At 45.0% G+C, this 20,525-nt stretch overlaps 1 protein-coding gene and 2 non-coding genes across 3 annotated transcripts in view; all 3 read left to right on the top strand.

The window, feature by feature from the left end:
- The first annotated feature begins 5,018 nt into the window (after positions 1-5,018).
- On the top strand, positions 5,019-5,104 carry trnay-gua (transfer RNA tyrosine (anticodon GUA)). Its single transcript is given in 2 exon segments — positions 5,019-5,055; positions 5,069-5,104. It is a non-coding gene; the product is annotated as a tRNA-Tyr (tRNA).
- A 416-nt stretch (positions 5,105-5,520) lies between these two features.
- Positions 5,521-5,593, top strand: trnaa-agc (transfer RNA alanine (anticodon AGC)). The gene has a single exon. It is a non-coding gene; the product is annotated as a tRNA-Ala (tRNA).
- Positions 5,594-8,839: 3,246 nt separating this feature from the next.
- agbl5 (AGBL carboxypeptidase 5) overlaps positions 8,840-20,525 on the top strand; it is a 191,252-nt gene continuing 179,566 nt past the window's right edge. Inside the window, 1 exon segment of the mRNA XM_072498931.1 lies at positions 8,840-9,119. The gene's annotated coding sequence lies outside the window, so the exon portion shown is untranslated.

The raw sequence follows: 20,525 nt of genomic DNA, 5'->3' as shown, positions 1-20,525 counted from the left end.
GATCCCCGATCAGGGGTAACCACTGGTTTGTCCCGGGGAAGGTGGCCGGGGGGTTCCAGAGCTGGCATCGGGCGGGGATTGGAAGAATGGGGGACCTGTTCATCGATGGGACGTTTGCGAGCCTAGGGGCACTGGAGGAGAAGTTCGAGTTACCCCCGGGAAATGCCTTTAGATATATGCAGGTGAGGGCTTTTGTGAGGTGACAGGTGAGGGGATTCCCGTTGCTCCCGGCACAAGAAGTTCAAGATAGGGTGATCTCGGGTGTATGGGTCGGGGAGGGCAAGGTGTCGGAAATACACCAGGAGTTGAAAGAAGAGGGGGAAGCGCTGGTAGAAGAGTTGAAGGGTAAATGGGAGGAGGAGCTGGGGGAGGAGATCGAGGAAGGTCTGTGGGCTGATGCCCTAGGTAGGGTTAATTCCTCCTCCTCGTGTGCCAGGCTCAGCCAGATACAATTTAAGGTGGTCCACAGAGCGCACTTAATGGGGACGAGGTTGAGTAGGTTCTTTGGGATGGAGGACAGATGTGGAAGGTGCTCAGGGAGCCCGGCGAACCATGTCCATATGTTTTGGTCATGCCCGGCACTGGAGGGGTTCTGGAGAGGAGTGGCGGAAGCAATATCTCAGGTGGTGAAAGTCCGGGTCAAGCCAAGCTGGGGGCTAGCAATATTTGGAGTAGTGGACGAACCGGGAGTGCAGCAGGCGAAAGAGGCCGGCATTCTGGCCTTTGCGTCCCTCGTAGCCCGGCGAAGGATCTTGCTAATGTGGAAGGAGGCGAAGCCCCCCAGCCTGGAGGCCTGGATAAATGATATGGCTGGGTTCATAAAGTTGGAGAGGATTAAGTTTGCCTTGAGAGGGTCTGCGCAGGGGTTCTACAGGCGGTGGCAACCGTTCCTAGACTATCTCGCGGAGCGTTAGAGGAAGGTCGGTCAGCAGCAGCAGCAACCTTGGGGGGGGGGGGGGGGGGGGGGAACGTCCTGGGGAGGGGGGGGGGGGGGACTGCCTGGGAGGGTGGATGAGCAAGAGATAACATGAAGGGTTGGGGAAACTGGCACGTACGGGTGAGGGCCAGTGTACAAAGCTGTGTAAATATATCATTTTGCCATGCATATATCTTGCTCTGCGCGATTTCTCGTTTTGTTTTTGTTACGAGAGGGGGGGGGGGGTTATTGTTTGTCAGGGAGAAAAATTGTGTTAAAAAACTTTAATAAATATATTTTTTTTAAAAAGAAAATTGCCCAGGTATGTCTTGTCCTCAAAAAGCAGGAAAAATCCAATCTGGCCAATCACTGCCCCTTCAGTCTACTCTTGACCATCAAAGTGATGTAAGGGGTCATCAACAGTTCTATCAGCAATAACTTGCTTTCTGACTCTGTTTAGGTTTCACCAGGACCACTCAGCACCTGGCCCCATTACAGCCTTGACCCAAACACAGGCCGAGCTCAAGTGGTGAGGTGAGACTGACTACCCTTGACATCAGGGCAACATTTGACCAAGTGTGGCATCAAGGACCCCCTAAAAGAAATTTTTATTATTGGGAATTGGGGGGAAAATCTTTACTGATTGGAGTCATACCTAGCACAAAGAAACATGGTTGTGGTTGTTGGGGGTTAACCATCTCAGTCCTAGCACATCACTGAAGATGTTCCTCAGGGTAGTGTCCAACCCAACCATCTTAAGCTCCTTCATCAATTACTTTCTTTCCATCATAAGGTCAGAAGTGGAAATGTTTGCAGTTGACTGCACAATATTCAGCACCATTTGCAACTCCTCAGATACTGAAGCAATCTATGTCCACATATTGCAAGACACGGGCAATATTCAGGCTTGGGGTGACAAGTGGTAAGTAACATTTGTGACGGAAAAGTGTCAGGCAATTGCCATCTCTACAAGAGAGAATCTAACCATCTGCCCCCTGACATTCCATGGCATTACCATTTCTGAATCTCCCACTATCATATTCTGGGGGCTACCATTGACCAGAAACTGAACTGGATCAGCCATATAAATACTGTGGCTACAGGAGCAGGTGAGAGGGTGTGAAGTCTGCAGAGAACAACTCACCTCATGATCCCCAAAGCCTGTCCATCATCTACAAGGCAGAAGTCAGCAGTGTGATGGAATACTTTCTACTTTCCTCGATAGGTGCGGCTCCCACGGTACTCAAGGCGCTCAACACCATCAAAGCAGCCCAACTGAATGGCACCCCATCCACCACTTAAGCAGTCACTCCCTCCATCATTGATGCAAAGTGGCAGCAATCTGTACCATGTGCAAGATGCACTGCAGCAACTCACCAAGGCTCCTTAGACACCACCTTCCAAAACTAAGACCTCTACTACCAAGGACAAGAGCAGAAGGCACATGAGAACACCTCCACCTACAAGTTCCCTTGCATGTCAAATGCCATCCTGACTCCGAAATATATCTGTTCTTTACTGTTGCTGTGTCAATATCCAGGATCTCTCCCTAACAGCACCGTGGGTTTACCTACATCACATGGATTAGAGCAGTTTAACAAACCTTCTCAGGGGCAATTATGGATGATCAGTAAATGTTGGCCTAGCCAGTGAAGCCCACATCCTGTGAACCAATACGACAAATAGTTTGGAAATCACGCATTTTTGCCCAGGTATTGCATTTGGATGCCACACATTCCCCTTTTCTTTCCGCAGATTCAATCATCCTTCCTGGATATTGAGCTGAGTTTTCAAACTTTGACATTTCCATCCACAAATAAGATTGCTTACTTCAATTTTAGAAAATTGTCCATTCCTGCTTCAACCTCAGCCCTCTGTCACTGAAATGTGCATGCTTTTATTACCTCCAAGTCCAACTAACTCAGTGTTCCTTCATAAACGCAAAATTTCTAAAATGACACCTGTAATGTCCGAATCTTTATTGTTTCATTTTACCCATCATTAGAATACCATTACCACAAAGACTGTCTTCCCTAAAGAGGATGTTGCCAATAGAGCAAGGAGGAAGCAGTAGCAATATTGGATCAGATATAAATTGATACAGAGGCATTTACCAGGTTGGCAGTTCTCAATGTAGAAAAGTCTGTTTTGGATGCATTCCTGGTTAGGGAGGGAACTAAGGGTGGTAGTTATAGAGGCTCAAGGTACAATTTTCCAATTATGCTTGGAAATGTGGGATGGTGCCTAGAGGACTGGAGAATTCCATATGTTTCACCCTGTTCAAAATAAAAGAGTGTGAAATGAACCCAGTAACTATAGGCCAGTCAGCCGAAAGTCGGTGGTGGTGAAATGTTTAGAGACAATTATCCAAGACAAAATCAATTAGCATTTGGAAAAATATGGACTAATAAAAGTTAACACTGATTCATGAAAAGTACATTGAATATGATCCATTTAATTGAGTAATTTTATGGAGTAAGAGGATTTGTGAGGGTAGTGCGGTATGGACTTTCAAAAGAAGTTTGACAGTGTATTTTTAAAAATTCATTTGCGGGATGTGGGCATCACTGGTTAGGCCAGCATTTATTGCCCCTCCTTAATTGCCCTTCAGAAGGTGGTGGTGAGTTGCCTTCTTGAATCGCTGCAGTCCTTGAGGTGTAGGTACACCCACTGTGCTGTTAAGGAGGGAGCTCCAGGATGTTGCCCCAGCAACAGTGAAGGAATGGTGATATATTTCCAAGTCAGGATGGTGAGTGACTTGGAAGGGAACATCCAGGTGGTGGAGTTCCAAGGAATCTGCTGCTTTTGTCCTTCCAGATGGTAGTGGTCGTGGGTTTGGAAGGTGCTGTCTAAGGAACCTTAGTGAGTTCCTGCAGTGCATCTTGTGGATGGTACACGTCAGCGGTGGGGGGTTTGGATGTTTGTGGAAGGGGAAGAAATCAAGCGAACTGCTTTGTCCTGGATGGTGTCGAGCTTTTTGAGTGTTGTTGGAGCTGCACTCATCCAGACAAGTGGAGAGTATTCCATTACAGTCCTAACTTGTAACTTGTAGATGGTGGACAGGCTTTGGGGGGGGGGGGTTCAGGTGGTGAGTTACCCGCCATAGTATTCCTCGCCTTTGACCTGCCCTGGTAGCCACAATATTAATATGGCTAGTCCAGTTCAGTTTTTGATCAATGGTAACTCCCAGGATGTTGATTGTAGGAGGTTCAGCGATGGTAATGCCATTGAATGTCAAGGGTGGTGTACAAGATCCTCTCTTGTAGATGGTCATTGCCTGCCACTTGTGTGACGTGAATGTAAATTGCCACTTGTCAACCCAAACCTTGGTCATGGACTGCTTCATTATCTGAGGAGTCGCGAATGGTGCTGAACGTTGTGCAGTCATCCACAAACATCCCCACTTCTGACCTTATATCACATTATAGACTTGTTAGCAAAAGCCTGTGCGACTAAAGGGACAGTGAAAGCATGGATCAAAATGTGGCCAAGGGATAGAAAGCAGAGAGCGGCGATGGGATGTACAAAATGCTGTTCTTCAAAGAATGTTCTTTATATACATATTAATGACCAGGACCCCAGCTAATACCTAACTAGTTGTTGCTCTGGTGTTACTTGTCCCAATCTTTTGTGCACCTTGTTCCTCTAATATGAAATCTGACTTTTGGCTATTACTCTTTCTCCAAAGTTATTTGCACTCACTCCATTGCTGCCTGACAATTGCAGGCTCCTCTGCAGTGATCATCCTGGACATTCTACACGGAACCTGTACTTTAACAGCTTTCAGTCATTCCCTTCCTTCCCCCTCCTCCAATGTAGCCACATACCTGAAATCTAATTTTTGAGTAGCTGCAAGTTCCTCCTCCATTTGCACAACGTGTTAATTAAAATCACCATTTGCAACGGAGGATGTTCGATGAACTCTTGCACATCGCAACCCGCCTGACACCTACTCGGAAGCTCGAGCCCACGGGGCAGCTGTGAAAAGCTGGAGAGCGCCTGCGCACGCTTCCTGGTTCATTGATAAATGTGAGTCACAATGACGAGGTGACACGTCCTCTCCGTATACACATCAGAGCACGAGGCAGTCGGCTCACCAGCGCCTTCGATAGCTCAGATGGTAGAGCGGAGGACTGTAGCTGTTCCGTGGCCATCCTTAGGTCGCTGGTTCGATTCCGGCTCGAAGGACATCATTTTTTTTTCTACCCATCGCGACACGGGCAGCCTCGGAGGCAATTAAATGGTCATGGGAACCGCGCAAATGCTGCTGCCGTACCGCCGGTAAACGGTCAGGTTCGGGCCGGGGTGAACGACGTGTGAGACCTTCCACCGTATTAAAGCTGGCGCCCCCAGACCCCCCCCCCCCTTTCAGGACTCGTGGAATGGCAGGGCGCCGGATGGTTGAACGGGTCCCAAAGCAGCGCCTGTTAGCTCTGAGCTAAAACAGAACATGCTGCACAGCTGTCAGACCCACGGTTGTCCAGCATCTTCTGTTTTCGTGTCAGATTCCAGCCTCCACGGGAATTCACTTTTAGCTTTGAAGAATTGGATTGACTGCAGTTAATGTTCGTTCTTCAGCCATTCTGGTGGCCTTGCCGTTATTCGGGGGATTAGCTCAAATGGTAGAGCGCTCGCTTAGCATGCGAGAGGTAGCGGGATCGATGCCCGCATCCTCCAGCTTTTTCACAGATGGGCATTGATTTTCTTTCTAAAACTATGGTCTGAGACAAGTAAGATCGCTTTCATTTGACAAGTTCAGGCTGATACACTCTTAATTTTGGCATGCGTTGAAGCCTAAATTTTTTTTTAATTCAAAAAAAATATACTTTATTCATAAAATTTATCATAAGCATTACAGAACATTTCGAATTGTCTTTACTGTACATTTCTGGCAGAGTTACACATTGCCTTGACTTTCTTCCATTCAATTTTGATAATATTATACACATATCACTCTTTACGTTTCAATTACTTCTTAAATATTTACATTGTCATGTTTATTTTTATACATTGGAGTGTTGGTGGCCCAGACCGAGGGGGGTTTACACTGTTACCCGCCCCTCGGCGTACATTTGCTGGAAAAACCTTACACAGTGGTCTTTCCCCATTGCGCCTTGGCGGCAGCTGCCCCAAGCTTGAGTGCGTCCCTCAGCACGTAGTCCTGGACCTTGGAATGTGCCAGTCTGCAACACTCGGTCGAGGACAGTTCTTTGCACTGGAAGATCAGCAAGTTTCGGGCAGACAAAAGAGCGTCTTTCACCGAGTTGATGACCTTCCAGCAGCAGTTGATATTCGTCTCGGTGTGTCCCCCTGGAAACAGTCCGTAGAGCACAGAGTCCTGTGTCACACAGCTGTTCGGGATGAACCTTATTGATAGCCTAAATGGCCCACGAACAGATATGGTTGCAGGCATGGGCAGCGAAGAAGGGTCGTCAATGCTCCTGGAATGGAGCACTATATTTTTCCATTTCATGGTGCATCCACCAATAAACGGTGTCAAAAGCTATCCCTGCAGAGAGCCAGTCCCCACTTAGAAGAGACTTGAAACAGGACTGGCTGATGGAGAAAGAAACAGGTAGTTTGAGCGGGAGAGAATGAGGGGTTTTGAGGAAAAGAGCAAGGTCATGAGGAGAGATATAGGACAAGGTTGGAAGAGAATGAACAGTGAAAAGTGGACACGGGCAGGGAGGACAGCAAGCTGGGGATAGTGGCGTGAGTGTAGTGTATGGTGGGCAAGAGATTTGAGTGGGGTTTAGCACAGGGATTGGGTTGGGAAGGGACTGGACAGCAAATTCAGATGGGGTGACAGTGGGTGGGGGGCATAGAGAATGGTGTACAGAACATTGGGAGCAGCGGATAGTAGACAGTGGGAAGCGGATTGAGGTGAGAGGCTAGTGAACAGGAGTTTGAGATAAGGTGAATGGGAAGAGAATTGGGCGGGTCGTGGGCAGTTGACAAGGGATTGGGGTAGGGACTTTTTAGTGGAGACCAAAGTTTTAGGGTGAGGAGGGGGTGTGGGAGAGCGTAAAATTTAGTCTGGGAGTCTATTCCCTCTATTAATGGGAAAAGTTCCTTCCTATACATGTCCCTCATAATTTTATACACATCAATCACGTCTCAACCTTCTCTAAGGAATGATGTGGAGATGCCGGCGTTGGACTGGGGTGAGCACAGTACGAAGTCTTACAACACCAGGTTAAAGTCCAACAGGTTTGTTTCGATTTCACTAGCTTTCGGAGCGCTGCTCCTTCCTCAGGTGAATGAAGAGGTATGTTCCAGAAACATATATATAGACAAATTCAAAGATGCCAAACAATGCTTGGAATGCGACCATTAGCAGGTGATTAAATCTTTACAGATCCAGAGATGGGGTAACCCCAGGTTAAAGAGGTGTGAATTGTGTCAAGCCAGGACAGTTGGTAGGATTTCGCAGGCCAGATGGTGGGGGATGAAAGTAATGCGACATGAATCCCAGGTCCCAAGCAGGAATGTTCCCTTCCAGTCGGGGAACAGTTCAGCAGTCAAGGGCATTCAGCCTCTGATCTCCGGGTAAGCGTTCTCCAAGGCGGCCTTCAGGACCCGCGACAACGCAGAATCGCCGAGCAGAAACTTATAGCCAAGTTCCGCACACATGAGTGCGGCCTCAACCGGGACCTGGGATTCATGTCGCATTACATTCATCCCCCACCATCTGGCCTGCGAAATCCTACCAACTGTCCTGGCTTGGTACAATTCACACCTCTTTAACCTGGGGTTACCCCATCTCTGGATCTGTAAAGATTTAATCACCTGCTAATGCTCGCATTCCAAGCATTGTTTGGCATCTTTGAATTTGTCTATATATGTTTCTGGAGCAGACCTCCTCATTCACCCAAGGAAGGAGCAGCGCTCCGAAAGCTAGTGACATCGAAACAAACCTGTTGGACTTTAACCTGGTGTTGTAAGACTTCGTACTGTTCTCTAAGGAAAACAGCCCCAGCCGAGCCAACCTCATTTCATCACAAAAATGCTCCAGTCCAGGCAACATCCTGGTTATTCTCCTCTGATCAGTGTTGTGAATATAGATTAGACCAAGTGGCTTAATTTTCAATTTGGACAGGGAAGGTTGATTATCATTGCTTCCACTTGTTGGTAATAATATTGGTAGCATTCTTGCTGTTACCCCTGGGAGACTCCAGAGGAAATCATCCCAGGTTGGCAATAATCGGAGGGGTAAAAAGACGAACTGACCAAAATAAATGCTACAAATACTCCCTGCAGCATTCTTGTGGGAGAACACTGGTTTCAGCATTTTCCCTCTCTATTTCTGATTTGAGGAATTCGCGCGACTTTACTAGTGCACGGAGCGAAAAGGTCACCCCAGTGGAACCCTCAGCCTCTCGCGAACTGCGCACGCGCCGGCGAAACCCCGCCCACGTGAACCGCGCACGCGCCTGCGAAACCCCGCGAACCGCGCACGCGCCGGTGAAATTCCCCGGCCCCGCGAACCGCGCGCGCGCCTGAGTCCCCGTCCGGCCCCGCGAACCGCGCACGCGCCTGAGTCCCCGTCCGGCCCCGCGAACCGCGCACGCGCCGGTGACACTCCGGCCCGCCTCCCAGGAACTGCGCACGCGCAGTTGAAACGGTCCATCAAACTGCGCGAGTCCTGTAAATGGGTCAAACCGGCTTTTTTCGAAAGAAAAGTGCCTTGTGACCAACCAATCATTGCTCACATTACTCCTGTGTGTGAGGTGGCCAATGAGGTGGGTGCTTGTTGATGTCAAGCAGAGTGAGGGGAAGTTGGCAGTGGTTTGTTTGTCGGAAAAACAAAGCGAGACGGACGGAGGGAGGGAGAGACGGAGCCTGAGAGACGGCGGCCGGTGACCGGAACACCAGGCGGCTCGGGGTGCGGGAGAGGAGTGGCGAGGGCTCGGGCGAGGGGGCGAGTGAGAGGCGGCGGGGGGAGCGGGGGAGCGAGGTGGAGGACGGCTCCCCGAGCCGCCGGCAGCGAGAGGCGGAGGCCAGGAGGCGGAGGGACCGGCACGCCGTGACCCAGGGCCGGAGAGAGCGGCTGAGAGAGGGCCCAGAATCGCCGCCTGATACCGGCTCCGAGGAAGAGGTGGCTTCGGCTTCCAGCTGGACTGAGAGCCCGAGGGATGGGCGAGGCGGTCCCGGGCTCCGGGTGAGCCCAGCGGCGGAGAGGCGGCGCTGTCGCTGAACCCAGGTGAGCGGGGCCGGAGACCGGGCATTCCACCGGATCGGCCGCCATCAGGGTGGCTGCCCCCGATAACTGGTTCCGCTGATCGGGTTAGTACGGTGAGGGTGACTGGCGCTGCGGTTGGGATGTCGCTTATGGTTGTGACTGATGAAAGATTGCTTGGTCGGAGTATTACCAGAATATGGGGAACTGCCCCTCATCCGTATCATTCAGGAGTCTGACTAACTGGTGATCTCACCACTAGGTTGACGAGTTATTCATGTCAATAGACGGGGAATGATTGGCACTTTGTAACAGCATTAGTAAACGTAACTGCCATTAATGAGTGCATTTGGCATTGACCGTTACTACTGCACTTGTTATTTGTTAATCTTGCACTTGTTATTTCTGCAAAGGTCAACAATAAATTAGCATCAGCAACCAGTACAGAACAGCTGTATTATCAGCCAGTGGCAATCGGACATCGCTGATCTTTACAGCCACGCACTCCCACGGTGGTGTTGACACCGCGATTTAGGCCTTATATACGAACATACAAAATAGGTTCAGAAGTAGGAAGTTCAAGCCCCTCGAGCCTGCTCAGGCATTCAATAAGAACATGGGTAACTTGTGTTATAAGTTCCACGTTCCCATGTGCGCCCGGAAGCCTTTGATATCTTACATAACATAAATCTATCAACCTCTGCTTTAACAATATTCAATGACCTGCTTCCACTGTCTTCTGAGGCAGAGTTTCAAAGTTACATAACCCTCGGGGGAAAAGAAAATCCTCATCTCTGTGCTACAAGGGCTACACTACCCTCATTTTAAAACCGTGCCCCCGGTTCTCAATTTGGCCGAAAAGGAAGTATTCTTTCTGTGATCACTTTGTCAAGACCATTCATGATCTTGAATCCCTTTTGAATTTTTCTTTGTAGTAGGAATATACTTATCTGAAATATCCCCTTAAAGGGCTCTTGAGCTCAGTGGGCTAGACAGCTGGTTTGTAATGCAGCAGTGCGGGTTCAATTCCCATACCAGCTGACTAGAATGTGGCAACTAGGGCCTTTTCACAGTAACTTCAGACTTGTGACAATAAAAGGTTGTTATTTTATTATTAAATGTCTGCTACTAGTAGCTCAGCTTTCATGCCCACATAGTTGCCCTTATTTAAGTTTAAAATACTAGTCATCGACCCATCATGTTGTGATTGCTGAAGTCGCTAATTAATCCTGTAACATTACACAACACCAAGTCTAACATCACCTCTGTCTGGTTTCAGAATATGCTGCTGTAAGAAACTGTCTCAGGCAATCTATGAATCCCTCTTTCAGGCTACTACTGCCAATCTGATGTTTCCAGTTCACTTTTAGATTAAGGATACCATGATTATTGCTGCCCTTTTATCACAAGCACCCAATATTTCTTATTGTTATACTTTGTTCTACATTATGGTTACTGTTAGGGGGTTTGTAGACCACTCTCACTAGTGACTTATTTTCTCCAGTCTTCCTCATTTCCACCCAAATCGATTCTACTTTTTGATCGCCTGAGCCAAGGTCGTCTCAAACTATTGTACCAATGCTATCATTGATTAACAATGCTACTCCTCCACATTTACCTAGTTTCCTATTCTTCTTGAATTCCATGTACCATTTAATATTCAGAACCCAATCCTTATCATCCTGCAGCCACCTCCACAATGGCTACCAGATCATATTTATTTACTTCAGTGCTATCAGCTTGATAACTTTATGAATGCTCCACGCATTCAGAAATGGCCTTTAGTTTTGTCTTTTTGTTACCTTTGTAACATCTCATCTTGATTGTCAGTGCATTCTTAGGTTTTTTCTTTGTCCCTTCCTGTTATTTTCTGACCTTAATTTCCAGTATTCCAATATTTTCCTCGCTTACTTTGCCTCTATTTGATGTATCACATCTTTCTGCATCCCTTGCCCCAAATATTTAGTTTTGGACCGTCCCTACCTCCCTAGTTATATGGTTTGCATGAACACTTGTCCCAGCATGGTTCAGATATAGATCATCCCAATGATATAGCCCAGTTCTAGAGCCAGTGCTCCACAAACTAAATTCCACTTCTCCCATACTAGTCTTTGAATCACTTTTGTAATTTTATGTATTCTATGCCAATTTGCACCTGACTCAGGTAATAATTCCAAGATTATAATGTTTGAGCTTCTGTTTTTTAATTTGGTGTCCAGCTCCTCTCATTCTCTGTGCAGAACCTCTTTCCTAGACCTGTGGGACCAGTTACATGGAGGGACTGAAGAAACCTGATTGTACTTGTTTCAGTAGTGAAGGTTAGCAGGGATCATGAGGAGATTTTGACATGAGTAAATAAGAAATAGTTTCCAATGGCAGAAGGGTCAATAACCAAAGACAAAGATTTCAGGTATTTGGGAAAAGAGCCAGAGTCAATATGATGCATTTGAGAGAGCTTGCTCTAGACAAATTGGCTGCCACGCTTTTTACATTTCAACAGTGATTGCAATTCAAAAATACTTTATTGACTGAAGTGCTTTGAAACATTGAGGTCGTGAAAGATGATATATAAATGCTAGTCCTAATAAAGAAAATCTTTTAACACCCAAACAGCAATGATTATTGCTGAAAGTGTGATGAAAACGGATTCAAACAGGGATGATTTTAAAGTTGTGACCTCTGGTTATTGGCCCATTCATCAGAGGGAATACTTTTTCTCTGCTCTATGAAAGCCTATCTTCACCTTGAAACCTCTTGGTTCACGTTTGAAACTTCTCTGTTCCAAAAGCAGCCCTAATTTATCCACTCTCTTCATTTAATAAATCACTGGTAAAACTTCTATGATGTTCCTGAGACCTTGACACATTTCATGAAGTGTGGTGTCCTGAGTTGTGATGTTCCTAAGACTTTTCCATATTTCATGAAGTGTAGTGCCCTGAATTGTTAACAATGAGCAGTTATTAATAAATCAAGAACCAGTGATGTATTAAGCTCCAACATCTCTGCTTTGATTTCCATTCAGATGCCCTTATTTTATGAACCTGAATAACCTGGCTTTTTTATTCATCTTATCAACTTGTCCTGTCACTTTTAAGGATTTGTAAATACCAAGACCTCTCTGCTCATCTGCACAGTTTTACATTTAGTATGCCATCTTTCACACTCCCGTCATTGAACTCCATCTGCCATGCTTCTTTCCATTTAACCATCCTGTCTGTAATCTTGAAGTTTATAACTTCACTATATTGACAAGTTCCATATCATCTGCAAACAATTTAAATATTGCTCTCTAAATCTGAGTCTAAGTCATTTATAAAAAATCTATCTAAAACTGGCCCTTGGGGGACATTGTTGCAGATCACCTCCCAGTCCGAAAATCATCCATCATCCACTTACTGTCACTGAATCAATTTTTAAAATCCATACTGTCACATTACCCTTAAATTCTATGGGCTTTCATCTTTTTAACGAATCTCCTGTGTGATACTTTGTCAAATGTTTTCCAAAAGTTCATATGAATAATATTTATTGAACTATTTTGATCAATTTTCTTTATTGTCTCATGAAAGATTGCACCTCTCATTACCTTATGCTCTCATGACAGTTGCCCAGGCCTTCCCTCTATTTTGGTACCCACTTGTTTGTCACAGAGCAGAATAACATTTTCCTCTCCAGCTTTGTGCCTCCCAACGTAAGCCGCTGATCTTGTGATTGCACCATAGCCACTCTCAGGCTTTCTCTTAATTTATCTTTTTGACCATCTAAAATCTATTTTTGTCCAGTGCGGTCTTCCTCTTACTGGTATTGTGCAGTTTTTCTTATTTTTCCAGATTGTTGCTTACTTTTGGAACAAGGAATATAACATTTGCAAGCTACATTCCTCCATTCCCATATCCAGGAATGACTGAAAGATTATGGCTAAAGTCTGTTATTCCAACCTTTAATTCTCTCAGCAATGTAGAAAGCATCCTCTTTGATGTGGATAACTTTTGCATTCTACTTTGAGTGCTGCCAGTCTCATTTAAATACCTCTACGTAATCATATTGTATCATTTCTCTACATCATCCTCATTTACAGTGATACTAGCAGCAGCATATTCGAGGACAGATGCAAAGTAGCTTTGTAGTGCAGCTGCAAGAAGGTTTATATTTTTGTCCCTAATTGGCACCACTCTTACTTTGCTTTATGATCCTAACATTTATCATAGACTTTCCTTTTTTGTTTCATTTTAATCCCAATTTCTTTTTGTTCAGGGTTTCTATCTTTGAATATCTTTCCATTCGTCCTTCATAAGAATGTTTAGTCTGCCTCTGAGCTATCTATCCCATGAAGATGGCATCACTCATTATTGCTTTGTCAGATAAACTTTATTTCCATTCGACTTGGGCCATATCCTTTTTCAACTCCCAACAATTAACCCCCTTGCAGTTAAATATCTTCACCATTGATTGTTCCTCATCCTTTTTCATAACAACTCTCAACCTAATGAGCTTGAATTGGATTTGTTTTATTGTCACGTGTACCAAGGTAGAGTGAAAAGTATTGTTCTGTGTACAGTCCAGACAGATCATTCCATACATGAAAAGAAACATAGAACATACATAAATACACAACGTAAATGCATAGGCACTGGGCGAGCATGCAGGTGTGCAGTACCACTCAGTAGAGAAGATGTGTGAAGAGATCAGTTCAGCCCATAAGAGAGTAAGTCAGGAGTCTGGTAACAGCGGGGAAAAAGCTGTTTTTGAACCTGCTAGTGCGTTTTCTCAGACTTTTGTATCTTCTGCCCGATGGAAGAAGTTGGAAGAGTGAATAATTCGGGTGGAAGGGAACATTGATTATGCTGCCTGATTTCCCAAGGTAGCGGGAGGTGTAGACAGAGTCAATGGGTGGGAGGTGGGTTTGTATGATGGACTGGGCTGTGTTCACTATTCTGTGGTTTCTTACGGTCTTGGGCTGAGCAGTTGCCACACCACGCTGTGGTGCAGCCAGTTAGGATGCTTTCTATGGTGTATCTATAAAATTGTTAAGAGTTAATGTGGACGTGCCGAACTTCCTTAGTTTCCTGAGGTTGTATAGGCTCGGTTGTGCTTTCTTGGTCGTGGTGTCAACGTGGGTGGACCAAGACAGATTATTGGTGATGTGCACACCTAAGAATTTGAAGCTGTCAACCATTTCCACCTCTGCACCATTGATGCAGACAAGGATGTGTACGATACTTTTCTTCCTGAAGTCAATGACCAGCTCCTTTATTTTGCTGTTGACGAGGGAGAGATTATTGTCGTTGCACCACTCCACGAGGTTCTCTATCTCTTTTCTGTATCTGACTCATTGTTGTTCAAGATCTTACCCAATAAGGTCATCAGCAAACTTGTAGATGGAGTTGGAGCCAAATTTTGCCATAGTCGTGTATGTGTGTGTATAGGGAGTACAGTAGGGGGCTAAGTACGCAGTCTCGCAGCACCCCGGTATTGAGGACTATCGTGTAGGAGGTGTTGTTGTTTATCCATACGGATTGTGGTCTATGGGTCAGGAAGTCGAGGATCCAGTTGCAGAGGGAGGAGCCAAGTTTTGCAGCTTTGATATGTGTTTGGCTGGGATTATTGTGTTTGAAGGCGGAGCTGTAGTCAAAGAATAGGAGTCTGACGTAGGACTCCTTGTTGTCGAGATGCTCTAGGGATGAGTGTAGGGCCAGGAAGATGGCGTCTGCTGTGGACTGGTTGTGATGGTATGCGAACACAGTTTCCAAAATGCTCTTCCAATGAAAGCTGCTCCACGTGACCATTTCATTATCTGGAACTAGATAGAACATTACTTGATTCCTCATTATACTACAATATACTAATGAACAAAATTTTCCTCTATACATTTCAGCCCTTTTCCTTTCCCTTAATACTGTTTCCCCACCTCAGATCCCAAGTCTGTATTGGGATAATTGAAGTCACCCATTATCATTATTCTGTTTTTACATCTTTCTGAAATCAATTCTGAATTGTTCAGCAATGGATTACAGTGTGGAACATGTGTAAGGTCAAGAGGTATGGTACATAGGTTACTTGCATTAAAAAATCTAGACACGGGTGATGGAAATGAGGATGTCATGAGTACTGAGAGGAAAAACATGAAGTAGTGGCTTCCTAACATGGGACACCAGAGAACAGACCAGGAGTCATGGGCGTGTGGGTGAAATAAATCAATCCTCCAGACCTCAGTGAATCGGTCTCTCTCTCTCTCTCCTCATCTCCAACATAAATGAGGTCAGAACTGAGGATATTTACTGGTAAGACATTATTCAATACCATTCACAAGTGCTCAGATAATGAAGCAGCCTGTGCCCACATGCAAAAAGACCTGGATGACATTCACTCTTGGGCTCCAAACTGACAGTCAACATCTGTGCCACAAAAGTGCCAGGTAGTGATGATTCCCCCCCCATGATATTCGATGGCACTACCATCGCTGAGTCCCCTACCATCGACATCCATGGTGTTGCCATTAACCAGAAACCTAATTGGACAAATCATATTAATTCTGTATCTGCAGAAGCAGGTCAGAGCTGACAATTCTGAGGTGAGTAGCTCACCTCTTGACTCTCCAAAGCCTGTCCACCATCTACAAGGTACAAGTAAGGAATGTGATGGAATAATCTCTACTTGCCTGTATGAGTGCAGTTCCAACAACACTCAAGCAGCTCAACACCATCCAGGACAAAACTGCCCACTTGATCGTCACCCCATCCACCACCTTAAACGTTCACTCCCTCAATCTCTGACACACAATGGCAGCAGTGTACACCATCTACAGGATGTCTGCAGCAACTCACCAGCACCCTCCAACCCTTGATCTCTACCAATATCCCTGAGAACAAGAGCAGCAGATGCAGGAACTTCACTACCTCCAAGTACCCTTTGAAGTTTCTCAGCACCCCAACTTGGAAATATATTGCTGTTCCTTCACTGTCATCTAGTCAAAATCCTGCAGTTCCCTCCTGAACAGCACGGTGGGTATACCGAAACCTCACAGACTTGGCACACCTTCTTAAGGCAAATTAAGAATGGACAATAAATGCTGGCTTTGCCATTGACGTTCTCATCTTGTAAATGAATTTAAAAACTGATTTTCAGTAATTGCAACAAGTAGACATTCCAAACACAGCAAGCATTGCCAAACATGATACACTTAACATGTATTTAATTGTGATGATTTGGGTTAGCATTTGGAAAAGTCTGGGGTAATAAATGAAAATCATGTATTTGTTAAGGGCAACTTGTGTTTGACTAATTGATTGAATTATTTGAAGCAAAGGAAGGGGAGGGTTGATGAAGATTGTGAAGCCGATGTTGTGGACACAGACTTTCAAAAGGCATTTGTCAAAGTACCTACCAAATAATAAACTTGTTATCAAAATTAAGCCCTGTGGAATTAAAGGCACTGTGACTGTCTAGGTTCATAATTGGCTAAGGGACAGTGTTTAAAAAGTTGATTTGCAGACAGGAGGTAAGTATACTGATTTTTTCCCAAAGTTACTATTGGGATCAGTGTTCTTTTTTTATGTAAAAATAACTTGGACTTAAATATGCAGGGCATAATTTCAAAGTTTGTATATGACAATAAACTTGTTCAAAATCATGAAGTACTTTGACGAATAACTAAGGAGAAGTGGTTTCCATTTGCAGATGGACATAGATTTAAAGGTTATTGGCAAAAGAACTGAAGGTGCACTTGCTGTACGTTGTTCTCTCCGGTCTAACCCTGACATTATTATCAAGCCACCTCGTGAGGGTGCTGTTGTTGCCTGGCGAACTGACCTCTATCTTTTCGGAAGTTGAATGCCAACTTTCCAACACTTGCCCCTCTCTCCCCTGGATCATGACCAACCAACACACATCAAGTCATTGTTTTGAAAACAGTCCGTTATCATCTACTCCAGTGATCTTCCACTCATGGCTCCCACTTCATAGTTTTCCAATCCCGTAGCGATCACTTCTACCTCCTCCCAAGATCTACGAACAGGACTGTCCTATTGTTTTCAGCCTTTTACTGCCCCACTGAACTTTTTTCATCTTACCATAATCTGTTTTGTCCCCTTGTCCAGTCTCTCCCTATCAGTATCCATGGGTCTTCTGATACCCTTTGTCACATTAAACGTTTCCATTTTCCTGGTCCTAACTGTTGCCTTTTTACCATGGATGTCCATTCCCTTCCTTGATTTATCTGTCTCTATTTAAACATTAGCTAATATTATAAGCCCATCGATTCAGCCACTTTGACTACACCTTGTCACACCCGAGGCACTGTAACAACTCCATTCTTCCAATTCCTCCATCTCTTGTTGCGTCTGTTTTGATTATTTAACCTTCCACACTGGTATTTCTGGGATGTCTTTTTTCCCTCAACTGAGGATTTCTCCCTACTGTGGTTGAAGGGGCACTCAACTGTGTCTGTCACATTTACTGCTTTTTGTTTCGCACCCCTTCCCCTCTGTCCCATAACCATGATGGGAATTGCTTTGTCCACACTTTCCACCCCAGCAGCCTCCATATTGAATGGATAATTTTCTGTCATTTCCACCACCTCCAGTGTGATGCCACCACTGTACACTTCCTCCTCTTCAGCATTCCAAAGGGGCCGTCCCCTCCGTGTTACCCTGGTCTACTCCTTAATCACCCTGTTCCTTCCCACAGCATCTTCCCATGCAAACTTAGGAGCTATAATTCATGCTATTTTAGCTCCTCCCTGTCCAAGGCCGTAAACATTCCTTCCATGTGACGCAGCGAGTTAGATGCACATCTTTCAACTTGGTGTACTGTATACGATGCTCAGGATGTGATTTACTCTCCTTTGGGAGACCAAAAGCACATTGGGTAACTGGAATACGATCCTGTTAGGGCCATAAATGTTTAAAGAAACCTGAATGCTTTGCAATTAACCGACAGAAGTTCACCACAAGATTTCATGTTTGTAAACAAAAACAAATGTTATTGTGTATCAAAAAGAATTAAACAAATGGGCGGCACACTGGTTAGCACTACGGCGCTGAGGACCTGGGTTCGATCCCGGCTCCAGGTTCCTGTCTGTGTGGAGTTTGCACATTCTCCCCGTGTCTGCGTGGACTTCACCCTTGCAACCCAAAGATGTGAAGGTTAGGTGGATTGACCACGCTAAATTGCCCCCTAATTGGAAAAAAATAATTGGGTACTCTAAATTTGTTTTTTAAAAAATTCAATAAATTAAGCACTAATAACATAACATTTTAGCTCTTGCTATAACTCAGTTCTACTTTTTGCTCCCACCCCCGCCCCAACCACTGCACAACCATCCCCACCCTGTCAACCTCAAGAGTTCAGTTATCTTACAACATCTTGCAGATCCTTTAATTTTTCCTCGTACCAACCCAAAAAAGCACTCCAGAAGTGACTTTAATTCTCCTTAGTATTCCAGCTGTTCCTCTTGAGTAAGATTTAATGGAAGTCCTTCCAATAGCTTTTTAGCTATGTGACCCGTCACCTTTTCTTTTATCCACCTCAACTGTGGATTCCTCGGGTTCCTGTTTGGGTTACTGGCAAATATCTGATGCCTTGCCACAGCTTTCCAAGCTAGTCCTGCTAGGGAGGCACGGCAGCACAGTGGTTATCACTGTTGCTTCATAGCGCCAGGGTCCCAGGTTCGATTACTGGCTTGGGTCACTGTCTGTGCAGAGTCTGCACGTTCTCCGTATCTGTGTGGGCTTACTCCAGATGCTCTGGTTTCCTCCCACAAGTCCCGAAAGACGTGCTGTTGGGTGAATTGGACATTCTGAATTCTCCCTCTGTTTACCCGCACAGGTGCCAGAGTGTGGCGACTATGGGACTTTCACAGTAACTTCATTGCAGTCTTAATGTAAGTCTACTTGTGACAATAATAAAGATTATTATTAATTGTTTTCTGCTACAAGGTTCCGTGAGGACCACTGTAAATTTATTTCACAAATTGCAAACAGCTGCCTTGCCCTCAAATTGAAACAGCTTTGTTCCCAATTGGACCTGCTTGCTTCTGTCAGCAACACCGAGGTAAATTAAACAAAAGAACCTTCAACCAAGGCTTCACCTTGAATCACTATCTTTATGGCAATGTGACACACAAAGCCCATTCCTAGTTAGAAATACCAAATGCAAAATTTTCTTTGCTTCTGTGAAACCCTATGAATAATGTCTATCTCTCGTAGTTTTACGATGCCCTTTCCCAGACTTGTTAACTTTTAGCTTCTTTTATGGAGATGGCAATGCTATGTGTCTCCCAAGAGGTCCAGCAATGGGTCATCTATTGATCATATTTTTTTCACTCAAGTCTGAGCTTGTGAGATCAAAAAGGTTAGCTTTTAACTGCAGTTAACTCCAAGCTTGTTTGAATTGCATTTACTTCAGGGTTGCTTCCACAGTTCAAACTTTAATTTCTAATACTAAAAGTTATATTCTAAAACTTGGAATTATGCACTAGATAGTTGCAACATGACCACTTTGCAAAACAACTCCATTCAGCTTGATAGCATGACACAGTTTCAATGGACTGTCATTTTAATTCTCCACCTTGCTGTCTCACTGACATCTCTCTTTGATTTGTTGCACTGTTCCAATGAAGTTCAATGTAAACTTATCTTTCAATTTGGCACTTTACAGCCTTTTGGACTTAATATTCAACAGAATCTCTATAGTGCAGAAGGAGGGCATTTGGCCCATCAGGTCGGCACTGACCCTGCAAAAGAGCGCTCTACCTAGATTAAGCACCTAGATTGCCTTGGATATCACACTATCCCACTCTCCCATGTCCTATCCCTGCAGCCCTGCACATGGTTCAAGGCCAATCCGCCTAACCTGCACATCTTTAGATTGTGGGAGAAACCAGAACACCCAGAGGAAACCCATGCAGACCAGGGGAGAATATTGAATGCAACAATATCAGACTGTAAATTTTGTCCCTCCATTTTGTTTCCTTTACTTTGCAAGTTTAGATTTTTCTCTTATTTTTGCATTTGGATAACAGCAGCTCTCCTAGGCCCATCTTTTGTTTCTATTTTTGCCCATCGCCATTCCCTTTTGCTCTTTAAGACTAATACTTCTGTCATTCAGTCTTTCCTGTCTTATACCCGATCACAGACCTTCCTTTGTCCTTGTCCCACCTGCCATTCTGCCATTGGAAGGAGTTTATCCTTCTATACTGTATCAAAGCCATACATGATTTTGAGCAGCTCTATCACATCTCTCATAACCTTCTTTGTTCTAAGGAGAACAAATTTAGTGTCTCCTAAATCTAACTGAAGGGTTTCATCCTGTAGTAAATTTCCTCTGCACCTTCTCCTTAAGGCATTTGACATCCTTTCTAAAGTGGTGCACAGAAAAGACCACAATATCTCAGCTTGGAGCCCAGCAAGTTTTTTATCATACATGTGTACC

Source organism: Scyliorhinus torazame, chromosome 4 (genome assembly GCF_047496885.1).
Source record: "Scyliorhinus torazame isolate Kashiwa2021f chromosome 4, sScyTor2.1, whole genome shotgun sequence".
Taxonomy (NCBI): Eukaryota; Metazoa; Chordata; class Chondrichthyes; order Carcharhiniformes; family Scyliorhinidae; genus Scyliorhinus; species Scyliorhinus torazame.
This window is presented reverse-complemented; position numbering and strand designations above follow the sequence as displayed.